General features: G+C 38.2%; 1 long non-coding RNA gene across 4 annotated transcripts in view; it reads right to left on the bottom strand.

Annotated features, from left to right (window-relative positions):
• Window positions 1–13376, bottom strand: part of LOC108446320 — a 45077-nt gene that overhangs the window by 20822 nt on the left and 10879 nt on the right. Inside the window, exons 4-6 of one of the 4 annotated variants that reach the window (XR_001861478.1) lie at window positions 11424–11597; window positions 2653–2772; window positions 262–1878 (exon numbers count right to left, since the gene is read on the bottom strand). This is a non-coding gene — a long non-coding RNA (uncharacterized LOC108446320). Of the gene's footprint in view, window positions 1–261; window positions 2773–11423; window positions 11598–13376 lie in introns of those variants that run through there. The other 3 variants (XR_001861477.1, XR_001861476.1, XR_001861479.1) reach the window with 3 other exon arrangements.

The following is a 13376-nucleotide window of genomic DNA, read 5'->3' as shown; positions in this document are numbered from 1 at the left end:
GGGGGGGGGTGGTCCACGGGGGGAACAGGGCCCATCGGCTCCAGGATGGCCGTGGCCCAGCCCGGCCTGGCCTGAGCAGGGCCTGGGTCGGGCCCGCTGGCCCCCGCACGGGGCCCGCAGTCACCTGTCCCAGTGCCGGAAATGAGACAGAGCCTCTGCCTCGGGGTTTGTCTATTCTTAAATGTGGACCACAGAGGCAGTCACAATTTTAAGTGGCTTAAAGAATTGTCCATATTCAAACTGGCCAGCTGATAGGTTCTGTCAGGTCATAGAGGAGCTGTAAGAACCCCTTTGCAAGAACATCACTTCCGGGACTATGCTTGCTAACCCATGACAGTGACCTCTAGCATCTCTTTCAATCTATTTTTCTGTCATTTTCTGTAATCTCCTGGAAAGATTCTCTGAAGTGCTTTAAATTTACATAGGCTAAAAAGATAATTCTTTTTAATGAGAACCATGATTTTAGTCTCACGGTGCAACTTCAAGGGTGCTGCATAATGTTAAGCATATTATTCAGGCCCTGTGGAGCTTTCCCAAGATAAAAAATGCCGCAACATTCCCTACCTGAAATTTGGTCTGAATGGCAATACTGAGTCACTAATGACACTGACAGCTTTTTCACCCTTTCCTCCTCTATTAAAACAAACAAAAGTTATGGCTTCCTTCTTTATATTAGTGCTTTAGCGTTTCTTGATATTGTTGATTTTTTAATGTATCTTCATTGTACTTAGAAAACCCCCTAATGTTTCTACATATTTGCACAGGTAGGGAGTTTGACCTTTCATGGTGATTTTGCCTTAATTAAAATAATCTGAAAAGTGAAGTTTGCTCCTTTTAAAAGTAATTGGATTAATGCAAACATTTTCAGTGCCCACTTCAAACTAGTATAAATGGTCTGACATTAAATGAGGTTAAAAAGTCCCCTATAAACTACCACTACTGTTATTAAATTTAATTAAGATAGAACAGCAGGCAGTTTGAATGGGAAAGTGTTGCACAAAAATGGCAGCACAGAAAAATTATTCTGATGTTGTCATTAAAGCTAATTGGAAGCAAGGGTTTCTAAATGACAATATAATTAACAGGCTAATGAATACCAGATTAAGATTGTTATTAACAATGAAATTTGCAAATATACTTGGAAAACTAGTTAGGGGTATCACACCATTAGAGCTATTACAAGGTAAAACTCTACAAATTATACAGCACTTCATCTGATGATGGTACAGAGCTCCAGCCATGTATCAGCAATTAAACCTTTTGCCCTCACACCCTCTTCTTCTCCAAATTAAGTTATAATTATCACAGATTAGCTATAAAATGTGTGTTTTGAGAAATTACGCTAAAACCGTGCATAGAGCTCATGAAAATAGCATTGTTTGATAAGGCAATGATCAAAGTCGGGAGAAGGCCAATGGTTATGTGCAGCCTATGGCCTGAGGCTAAAAACCAGCCACTGCTGGGATTCACCACTGAACAAAGTCTCCACACATTGAGGAACAAGGGGTCTGCTAAATAAGGCTAATGTGGTTTTACGCAGAAATGAAATTATTTCTACTTTTAATAGGAGCATTTGGGCTGCCCCCTTTTCCATGAACCCCTGCTAAACAGCAGATGGAACCGTGCTGGCTCAGATCTAGGAGACTGTCCTTTGTGTGTCAGTTTGTCACCATTTCAGTGCTTGAAGTGAAACCTCAAGGACAGGGCAGGAATGATGAGGGCTCTTAGTGAGGAGGACACCATAATAAACAACATAAAAGGTGACAAAGTGAACAAATTACAGAAGAGCCTGATGGTCGCTTTCCTTGTTCCAAAAGATTTTGGCTGTGTTTGCAGTGCTGTAAGGATCCCGGTATTCTTGCCGGCTTGAGATAGTATCTGTAGAAGATATTATAGTTGAACAGGTATTAGGTATAGTATACTCTTCTCACCAGGCATGGTTTAGGTTTCATTCTGTTGCTGAAGAATGTGTCACAATTTTTTTGCACGTTAAAACCACATTTGCAAGTTTGGGCTCAGGCATGAACTTGCTTGTCCTGAGTCTAATTGTTAACAACTGCTATTATTACTTTCAGTAAGGAACGCAGGCTCTAGAAAGCAGTGTATTGTTTTTATAGGTTTTTCAATAATGCAAAGAGAATCGGTGAATAAGAGAGTAATTAAGCAGACTTGTGACAGATCTTTGCCTCTGGTTAGTTTCTGCAACATTGTCATTTGTATATGTATTTTACAATACCTCCATAGCAAGATGGGTTTGTCTTCTGCAAAATTTGTTAACATGAAGGACAGAGCTAAAAGAGCTGACAGACAAATATAACCTCAAATGGCCTAGCATGTTCAAATAAGTGAATGTTATTTTCTCAGAAGCTGCAAAAGGACAAAAAAAGGCCTGAAAAGAATACAGAGTATGCCACAAAACAAAAAAAATTGCTGGATTTGGGTTATGGTGGTACATGTGCCAAAATTGCAGGAGTTTTTAAGAAATCTGAGAGGGAAAAAGTGAAGTGCTGAATAAAAACTTAAAAGCAGAATTTTAAAGAAAGATTTTACTTAACTAGCAACTACTAGATGAGAAAATATTCTACATGAGTAAAGGTATGAGTAAAAAAAGGAAGGAAGAAAATTATAAGAAGCACTTTACTGCAACTGTACCAGACTGATTTTCTTAGAAGACTTTGCAAACTTCTGTTTATAAGCATTTTTACAGGTCAGAAAGGTTCAGCTTTTGTCATGGAAGAGAATTGTTCAAATCTGAAGATTCAGGCTTCTAAGCTAGAATATAAAACAGTATCATAAACAACAAACTACACATTTTCCTTTGCCTCTACAACTAAGCATATCTAGATAAACACATATTTCACCCTTAACTGGGGCATCCAAACAAAATGAAGTGCATTCAAAAAATTCATCCCAAAACTATTTAGTGAAAAACTAAAAACATCTGGAGGAGACAACATAAGAACAAGCACAATGACAAACTGTAAGAAGAGATGATCTGAAAAAACCCAAGATTGATCTCATATCTGTTGACTCAAAAATTAAATTTCCCTAGAAGTCAAGATTCTTTTCTTCACAGTAACCATTGGGAACCAAAGAAAATTTTTCATCAACTACTCTTTTGCCAAGACTGAAATAATTCACATCCTTTAAATACAACTCTTTATGTAATCCTTGCTTCACAGTACTTGGCAGAGCCAATAAGGTCCAAGTCATACACAGTTGTGTGGACAGAATGAAACTCTTAAAACATCAGTAAAATTGATCATATTGAACCCTGACAGGGACTGCATCTTGCAAGATAAAAAGTGGATTATTTCAGCAGTTACCAAAATGACATCGTATCAAAAGATGAAAATCTTTGTCTGGAAGAGACATTTCTTACCTGTAATCCCTTGGAAGGGAAAGGTACACCTTTACTTTTAGGTTGGCATTGAAATGACCTCAGCTAAAGTCACTTTATTCCCAAATGAAGGCAACACAACACAGATGTTAAAACTGTTCTTTATACATATCACTCTTTTTGCTTGGCCTGAGTTCTTCTAAATTGTTTTGTGTGGAAAAGCTCTTACATGAGTTAACATTAAAGTTGTTATGATATGTTCACACTTATGTAACACACTTTTCAGTTGTTGATGGGAATATTATAAAAAAACACATTCATGCTAGTGTGAAACATGGCCTTAGAGAATCTTCCTGAAATTGGCAGCAAAAGCAGAACTCATAACTGAAAGAACAATGTTTTGTTATTGAGTCTTGAAGCTCCTCAAAACAAGCAGGGAAAAAATCACTACTTGTTTCATCAGACTATTAAAAAATACTCCCTATCTTTACCCTTGAGTAAAGCACCAGCATAATCATGCTATTGATAGAAACAAGATAAGGTTTTATTTGAAGTAATCCATCCTGTTTCTGTTCTGCTGCTGATTGTTTTCATTTTCTGTGAGAGGATGCCTTCTGTGTGGTCCAGAAAATACATGCACACATTGTTTTTAGATGCTGTAGTTGCTGAAGTCCAGCTGGCTTTCTGGCAGACATGGCACTTCTTAGCAAATTTCTGTCTACATTGGGTTATAAGCATTATATCATATCTACAGGAAGAGTGGTGCTGGTTTTCAAATCACAGTATGCCCCACTACTGATGGCAGTGTTTGTCTTGGGAATGAACACAGCATTATGTTGAGAGATTGAGCTCTTCCAAAGGGTCACTGGGTGGGAATTGCCCTGTGCAACTTCAGTTTCCACAGCTCTTGAGTGTGTAAAGCCCCTGGCTTTTAAGCATGGTGAGAAAGGGTCGGGGGGGATGGAAAAGGGACTAAGTCAGTGCTCTGCAGCCAGAAACCTTTCCCTGTATGAGTCAGCAAATAGACACAGTAGTGAGTTCTGGACCTCACCAGTACAACAGTTAATGTTTACACTTTCTTCACACTGTTGACTGGCTTGAAAAATCACTATTAAAAAAGTAGAGGTCACACAATTATTATTTTGTTCAGAACACTTTAGCTGCTGAACAATATCCTATAAGTCACATCTAATAATGAAAAGTTCTCCACACAAACCTTTGGGCTTTAAAGGATGGGGGGAAAAAAAAGCTTAAATTCTGTAGAATAAATCTCCATTTACTGCAGAAAAATATCCCCAGTGTATGGATGTAAGCTGAGCAAGCAGTGAATTTTTCAACTATGTACTTTTTTGGTTTAGTATTCATTAATATTCTCCATCTGACAGTGGTTTCATTTACAGGTGTGTAAGAGAAAACTGAATTCTAAGATTTATTTAGTTGAGAAGAGAAAGCTTATAAAGGTCAGCTCATGCAAAGAGGAGACATTTTCACATAATTTCACATACTGCTCACTATGAATATCATACAGTAAATAAATAGTAATTCCTAGCTTTTATATAGTGCTTTTCAGTTACATATAAAACAAAGCTAACACTTGAATTTGCATTGCTAACTCCAAGTGCATAAAAGAATGCAATTTTAACAAAGCCAAGATTTGTTCACAAACTGCAGAATAATTGATTTATGATGCTGGTCTTCCATGGCCATTATAAATTAATTTTTCATTCAAAAGGTTAAGAAACAATTTGCTCCATCTCCATAATAAACATACCACTTTCTAACTTTAATTAGTTGGAGAGTTTTTGTCCGTGAATACCGGGCTTTTTAACGATTCATACCCATGTGCTTCTGGCCAGTGGATGGCAGGCAGGCTGCATCCTGGGATAACAGGTCTTTGGTTTGACTCAGTGAGGACTTCCTATTGCCTTCCTGAAGATCTGACTGATGTGTTGGGGTCCAAGCTGATAAAAAACAGGCTCAGAATGACTGTCCTTGAGATATGGGGGCAGAAAGAGTGAGTGCATCAGTCTAGATAGGTAATCTCCCATGCCTGAAAACCTACCACCAGAAGCACTTGCAGAAAATGGAAATTGGAGGAGGAATAAGCCCACATATTTCATTGTGGACAAATTATGACAAATTATTACTTTTGTGACAGGATAAAAAGTCTAAATTATACAGGAGAAGCAGTAGCTGTCACATCATCCTGACTTCAGTAAGATTTTTGACATCCTGTCCTGTGAAATTAATATAAGCAACCAAGGAACCTGCCAGCATGAGGGGGCACAACTTGTTGGAGAGGTGGACTCAGGAGTGCTGCGCACTCATGTAATTGAGAGAGGAACTCATGTAATTGAGAGAAAGGAAAATGGGTAGGTCATCCAGGATTGTTCAAGCAGTTTCGCTTCTGATGCAGCTATCAAATGAAAGCTCTGTTCACAAATCCTCAGGCAGTACTAAACAGAAGGAATGAAATGTTTTGGAAGGGAAAAGCAGACCACAAAATAATATTGAAACACTTTTTCATGCATTTGCCACAGGATCCCCCCTTTACTGTTCACCTTCCTTGCATGTCCTATTATGCCATATTCCTGTAAAGTTCTTCAGCACACTGAACATTTTGAAGAGAACTTCAATAAAATATCCACCAGGTATGGTTTAGGCACACGTGCTCACACTTTAGGGCAGAAGGATAGACTAGCCATTATCAAGAATCCTTTTCAACTCAGTTTTTGATCTATTTTAACAAAGGTAACTCCCAAATTGTATTATCCACACAACTGAAGAACACTCCATATAAACACTAGAACATATAAACAACAAGAAATCATAATGATGACAAGAAAAACAGCTTTTCTCCTTCTCAAGTGAGGAAGTAGTATTCTTTAATTATCAGATAAAAATAATAATATTTCTAGTACTTTTAAAACCTCAGGTTATACTACCTGTCTCTCAGGAATCACACAGTGGCTATTTATATTCCTGAAGCAGCCTTGAGAAGTTCACCAGTTTCATATATTCACCCTACTTCTGAGAAATGTACAAATTAGCCCAAAACCCTCATTTTAAGCTAAACTTGTTACTTCAGCCAGAGCACAGAGGACTTGATTTAAAGTTGCTGAATATAGCTTTTGCTAATTGCGGTGACTGGCAATGAAAAAGGCCTCCAAGACCTTGTAGTTTAGGATAATATGAACTTGCACCATCATCAGTTTCAATTCACTTTTTCATACATTCAGTGCAAAGACATATTCCTTCCTGCTTGCCAAAGATTAAATGGCTCTCTTGCTCCTCTGGGATGCCAGAAGACTGTGTTTATCAGATTCTTAGGTCTAAGATTCTATTGACACGTGTATGAGAGTAAGTTAGATTTCATGCAGTCACCCAGAAATGAAACAAGTAAATGCAATTTTAAGGACCAGCTCCATGTAATGTAAATCTTAGAAATCACAGAGTCTCCACCAGTATAAATACATGGAAGGGTTTGCAAGAAAGTGTTATATCAGCATGAATTCAATTCTATCCCTCCCCTAAGCCACACAACATTGATTTTTAAAGATGGGAAACTAGCTACCATGGGAGCTGTACAAAAATAGATGCTCTCTGGTACACAGTGGGAGTCACTTCAGAAGGAATCCTGTGGTTAGAAAAAGCAAATGACAAGATGTTGCCAGTAATGTAGGTATCTGGGAAGTGACAAGAAATACCATGGTCTTTCATATCTGAGGTTTTGGACAGGTTTTATTATTATTTATTTCTCAGGGGACATCACATCCACTGTCTTCTGGACCATGCCTACCAGTCATCCATGCCTTGCAAGTTCACTATGTACTGTCTTCATTACACAGGAATAGACTAGCATTACTATGTGTAGTTGCACTCTAACAAACTGAAATCTTTTTGAGGAAATGTATTTTCCTGAGTTTAAACTTGATTTAATTCCTTGATTTGCTTTCTTTCCGAAGAGCCACCTATCAATACTTGAATTCTCACTTGTCCTCTACAATCTCTTTAGCTCTTTCATAGTGCTAAAGTCTCAACTTTGTTCCAGTGAATAAACATCTTTGCCTCTATTGATTAAAATTCACAATATGTGATTTTTATTTGTATTTCAAATATTTCTGGATGCTACTCTTTGGTTATATTTGACAAAGTACTGTACAAGTACACAAGACAAAAAAAGGCAAAGCAACCATGGGTGCTTTGAGTCTCACCTCTTCAATAACATATTTTTACAAAAACCTGCTTTTTTCCCCCACAATTTCAACTCTTCAGAGAATATAATAATCTGTTGACATCGTTCATCTATTATTTTAATACACACAAACTCTGATCCAACCATAGGGACAAAAAGTTTTAGTTTATTGTGTTTCCCTAATTTTGCCAGAGTTGCCGCAGCAATTTAAAGAGCTGCTGCTGCTTTACACTCCATGCTAGGACACAGCCCAGAAGTTTGTCTTTTGTTTTTCTCTATTTGGAACAATCTGGAGCAGATTTCAAAGCCCATAGAAGAGTAACAAGAACATCAAGTCATATATTGAATTGTTAAAAACCCGATATTCACGGACAAAAACTCTAACTAAATAAAGTTAGAAAGTGGTATGTTTATTATGCAGGTGGGCAGCATGGGAGTCACCTCCTAGAGATGTGCCAGCCCCTTACACGGTTATTTGCCCACTGTTTATTTCACAAAGTGCTACATATTAATCATATACGTACCTCCAGCACCTCCCATTGCTGCTTCCTGTTAAAATGAGGTTACTAGTCCTTTGCACATGCACAATTCTTTTCTTGATTTGGGTCGGTGGTCTTGAAAGATTAAGTCAGGGATCTCTTCATCACCATGAACTTCCTACCTTCTATTGTGGCAAGCCTTGGCAAGCCTTCTGGAGATGGTCCATACCTCCCCCCTGTATTTGATCATGCAATCTAGGTGCTAGCTATAATTCTATCAGCTTCTTTTGTCCTTATGACAGTTCATTTACTATAAGCAAAGTTTCAGACAGGTACATAATAGTGAATAGCACTATACTCCTTGGCTAAATTTCTAACTCTTCATTAACTTATCCTTTGGTTCAATCAGTACAAATTGCTTCTAACTCCTAGGTAAAGTTTAACTCTTCATAATCTTGACTCAATATCAGGGATAGCTAGTCATACCAGTATTAGTAAACACTGTTTGCACCTGCAAGCCAGCCCCATTTTGGACATTCATATAGACAATTCACGGAAGCTGCTCACTGGACAAGCAGGGTTCAGTGGTGTGATACTAGAGAGCCTGCCTATAAACACTTTGTCTGGTTTTGGGGTACATGAAGTACACACAGATAAATTATCAGGGTAACAGAGAGGACTGGAAACGCTCTGTACATTTCTCCTGCTCCTTGCTACTGTGTGATCCTACAATGAATTTCAGTCACCTAGCCTAGACAGTCACAAGGCAGAGGGTGGGAGAGTTCAGAGTGAGCAGGGGAGGTTAAAAATGGGGAATCTCCATTCCTGTGCATGTTGAACATTTCTGTGTCCCTTGTGGCCCCACTGAAAGCAAAGGCACAGCATTCAGAGGAAGCTGCTGCTCCTGAATAACAAGTGCTCTGGGGAGAGGTAAGAAGAAGCAGATGGGGAAAATCACTGGTCTGAGGACAATAAACTATGGTAAAACCCAGGTCTGAAATCAAAAATGAGCAATTATTGATGGTAAATTTCAAACTACCACCTTTTCATCAACTCCTCAAAATTTTGCCGGCTCCCAGAGCATTCACTCCTTCTGTACATAGTGTGCCACATGTTAAGATTACCTACAGAAAGCACATTGATTTTTTTATGTAAAGGAGTGATCCTGTGGGGTGAGGGAGTTCAATATTCCACAAGTGTCATAATAAAGTCTCTTTATGTACCCTAGAAATCTGAAAGCAATGTGACAAAACTAAAGACAACTTTGAATTTGGTATGACTCCTAATTTAAACTAGTTGGAGAAATACCTTTCCTCCCTTTTGGCTAAATACACTATGTTGTGCAGAGTCTCTTAAATTTTTAGGGTTTAAAATACATTCTGTCCACGTGGTAGCTAAATATCTTGTTTTCTCTGTTTATTCAGAAATTACTTTTCAAGAAGTGTTTTATACTTTTGTCACAAAAGCTCTCAGCATTAAAGAGACAGTTGTATTACAGCAGAAAGGAACCATAAAACAGTAATATGAGAAAATTGATACATATATCACGGTTATTTTATTTTAGTATTAAAGAGAAAAAAAAAAAGAAATGATCTTGATGGAATGCACATCATTACTCAGTTGCATTCCTCTTTCATCTCTCCAGTTTATCAATCTCTCTCATGTTATTTCTTTCTAGTAGGACTTACTTGTATCATCATATGGGTCAGGATCAAATTTTCCTGTGTTTCTTAAAGCTTCAACTACAAATGGCAAAGTGAGCCACAAAGCAGGCTGCTAACCTCAGAGAGGGTGTCTACATGGACTGAGACTGAGAGATCTTGGGAAAATGTGTTAACAAATAGTTAGCTGAGAGGAAAGGAATCCATCCTCCCTCTCCCAGGAGACTCAGTTTCACTGTTATAATGTAAACTTTTGATTCTTCAACTCACTGTTCTGGAATTTCTGCTGAGAAACACTTACAAAATGCTTGTTTAGAAAAAAAAGAAAATAATTGACTGACATGTTTTGGATGCTGTGCTTTATAGTGCATAAAGGCACTGCTTTCAGGGGAGGATGCTGAGCTACAGACCCTGGTTGGAGGCAGTACCAGTGCAACCAAGGCCATTTAAACCCTCAAAAGGCCCTTCTCAGCCCTGCTGCTTGGCTAATTTAGACATTGCTCTGTTCAGCATTTGCAACCTAACACGGAAACGTGCCTGCTTCCCCAAGGCACTGCTTTGGGCTCCAGGTACCCAGTGCAGAAGGTGTCCAGGCACCTGAGGTCAAGTAGCACAGCACCTAATTTCAAAGAAGCGCTTGAGTAGAGAACTGTTCCTGTGGGAACTATCTCGGAATGTAAGGATTAGAGTCATCAACAGTTTTGTGGATTTGGCATGTAGTTCGCTGTATCAGAGAGTGTGAACTGCAAGAGCTTTGTGCTCTGGCCACTCCACTCAAGGCTGATTATCAGAGAGAGAAATAACACAAGTGTAATCTGAGAAAACCTCTACAGTGAAGACATTCCTTTTGGGATGTTAGCCAGCTTTTTAAAAATTCATATAATTATTTTATATGTAGAATTTTCCTATCGTGCAATTTGAAGAGCAACTTCCTTAGGAAAACTTGTAGGCTGTAATACTACAAGTATTTTGTCTCAGTAGAGTAGAACTTGTCCACCAGGCATTTAGAATTATATGCTCCTCACACAACTCCAGCTAAGCACATTTCTCTGTGCTAACTTTTTTCCCAGACTCAGGAACACACTTCTACACATTTTATGCATTAAATGCCTTTCCCTTTGTTTTGCTTTTGCTGACTTAGCAATTGATCTGGTTTTGCTTGGAAACACTGTCTCTTTAAATAGGAATAGCTCATTCTTAGTGGCTACAGTTGGTAAATTATAACATGCCAGAAATATTGTGCATGCTTCTGAAAGGTGTAATAATAATGTCTCTCCAGATGTGTCTAGAAATTAAATAGCAGTTTTGCAATGCCAGTTTTTAATAAGCAATCTGAAGAGTCTATAATTTAGGGAACATTATAATTTAGTATGAAAAAAAGAGAGACAGATTATAGCCCTGTATGAGCCATGAAGCAGAAGTTGTCTAGATTTTCAGAGGGCACACATTCCCAACTAGTAAACATGTTTAGTACATTACATGTTCTGTTACAGCAGTAATTCCTCCATAGAATTATTTCTGTCCTGAATAATGGTGTGTGTGGTTACAGCACTGGTGCAGAACAGGTACCAAATTCAGTTCTGTGTATGAAGATCATAATTTCCAGAAATGCACCTTCCTACCTTATCTGAAAGAAAGATTTACATGACTCCCTCATCATACAAGCTCCCCTCTGTCCTGTCCTTCTCAGTAGTAAGGCACTCACTATCACTAGAATCAAGGCCCCTATCACTAGAATCAAGGCTCACCTTTGCTGAACTGCCATGGAGTAATGGTGAATGCTGATGGGATGACTGGGATGTCACTTCTCACAGGCAGAAGGCTGTTCCCCCTGGAACTACCTCCTCTGGCTGCAACACTGGCAATGGTGGAGGGAGCCAGAGGTGTACATCCTTATCAGCACTTTATATCCACTCTGTCACCTAGAGGAAGAAAACAACAGTTCTTTCATTTTCCTATGCAGAAATTCATAGGGTTGGTAATTGATGGTGTCATAGTTCAGCTCTGCAGCAAAAATTCAAAGACAGCAGGAACACTATAGCAAAAAAAAAATGTACTTGGGAAGAGGTACATTTTAAATTGCAATTATTGTCTTCTGCATGCGCCTGTATATTTGGGTTCAGCTTCTCTAAAATTTTTGGAATTCATTTAAAGAAAATTAAAATCATTATAGACCATAATGTCTTATCAGAGTTGATAATTTATCAGTGAAGACGTCCATTTCAAGACCTTTTACTAAAATGACTGATACTGAGACAGTAGGTGACAAGAGCATAGTGCACTCCCTTCTTTAAGCATTCAGAAATTTAGCAAAAGAAGTTGGATTTGGGCTGAGTCAGCTGGGGCCATCCTAAAGGGGTCTGTGTTTGCTAGAACTGCTGGTGTTTGTGTACCCACCCAATCACACAGACTGCTCTGAAAAAGCCTTCTTCCCTCCCATTTCTTCACTCCTGCTCCTGTAGTAATACTTCCTCTCCTGGTGTTCAGCAACAAAACTAACACCAGTTCCAAAGGAATTCCATGAGAATATGGACAGACTTCTAGGAGCAGAGGAAGCACAAGCTTGTTGTTGAGTCACACACCTGCACAAAACATTTGGGTGATATTGCTTCAAATCAGGATGGTCATGTTTGAGTTCTCAGTTTTCCTGCTTTATTTCCAAAATGACAGTAATGCATTTGTTTTCACTTCACTGTTTGCATTCACATTCTTTGTCACTGCACTTAAAACACTGAGTTACAATTTAGCTGCTCTTTAGTGAGAATAATTGCCAATATCTTGCCAAACAGCGTGTGTCCACTATAAATGAAACCTGCATAAATTAGAAAGGAGTATTTTGCTTGTTAAGAGACTCTGAGAATAATTTATGCTATAAAAAAACACCCTGATATGGCTAGTAGCAAGTAGATGATTATAAAATTATAAAATTAGGGAGCACATTTTTGTGTAATTAAGAAAATGAATGAGAACTAAATTTTGAGGAGTGCTGATGGTATTGCCACCATACTGTAATATAGTACATACTGGCACATGCATTACTTTTATATACAACGACTGTAATTTTTAGGAATAGTTATTATATTAAGCTAGAAATATATCTTAAACTTCAGAAATGCCAACAAAACACAGTGCTTAAAAAAAGAAAAAACCCAAACACTCAGAGAGATAGTGTCATACATGAAATCCCTATTTGTGCTTGGTCTTTGCATATTAAGTGCTTTAATTAATTAATTCTGAGTTAAATATTTTTAAATTGAATGTTAAAATCAACCCATCAGCCCAGGTACAAAAATCAAGTTCTATTATCAGTGTTTTCAGTTGTTCAAAGTAGTTTATTAAGAGAGTTGCACCCTTCCCAGTTAAAAATTCCCCAGTTAAAAATCCCCAACTTATGCTCCCTTTTCAAACTTCAAACCACCTGTGCACCATAAGAGTTATCTTTCCTGTGTTTACTGTATACTTTTACAAGTGTTTTAAGATGGGTTGGATGTATTTTAATACTTTTTTAGGTGTTTTTACTTGCACTTTGGTTCCAAGGCTAACTCCAAAAACCCCAGTTCTAACAGCCAGTAGCTATTTTTAGCCTCATAGCCATTACCCTGTAGGCAAGCTCCACGGCAACCTGAATTTTAATGAAGGCATTTTAGCACCCTTATCTCAACTAATACCACCCCTCTGACAACGATGAGCCATTGGTGGAC

This window comes from Corvus brachyrhynchos, unplaced genomic scaffold, assembly GCF_000691975.1.
Source record: "Corvus brachyrhynchos isolate BGI_N302 unplaced genomic scaffold, ASM69197v1 scaffold444, whole genome shotgun sequence".
Taxonomy (NCBI): Eukaryota; Metazoa; Chordata; class Aves; order Passeriformes; family Corvidae; genus Corvus; species Corvus brachyrhynchos.
The sequence above is the reverse complement of the archived record's forward strand: the minus strand, read 5'-3'. Positions and strand labels throughout refer to the sequence as shown.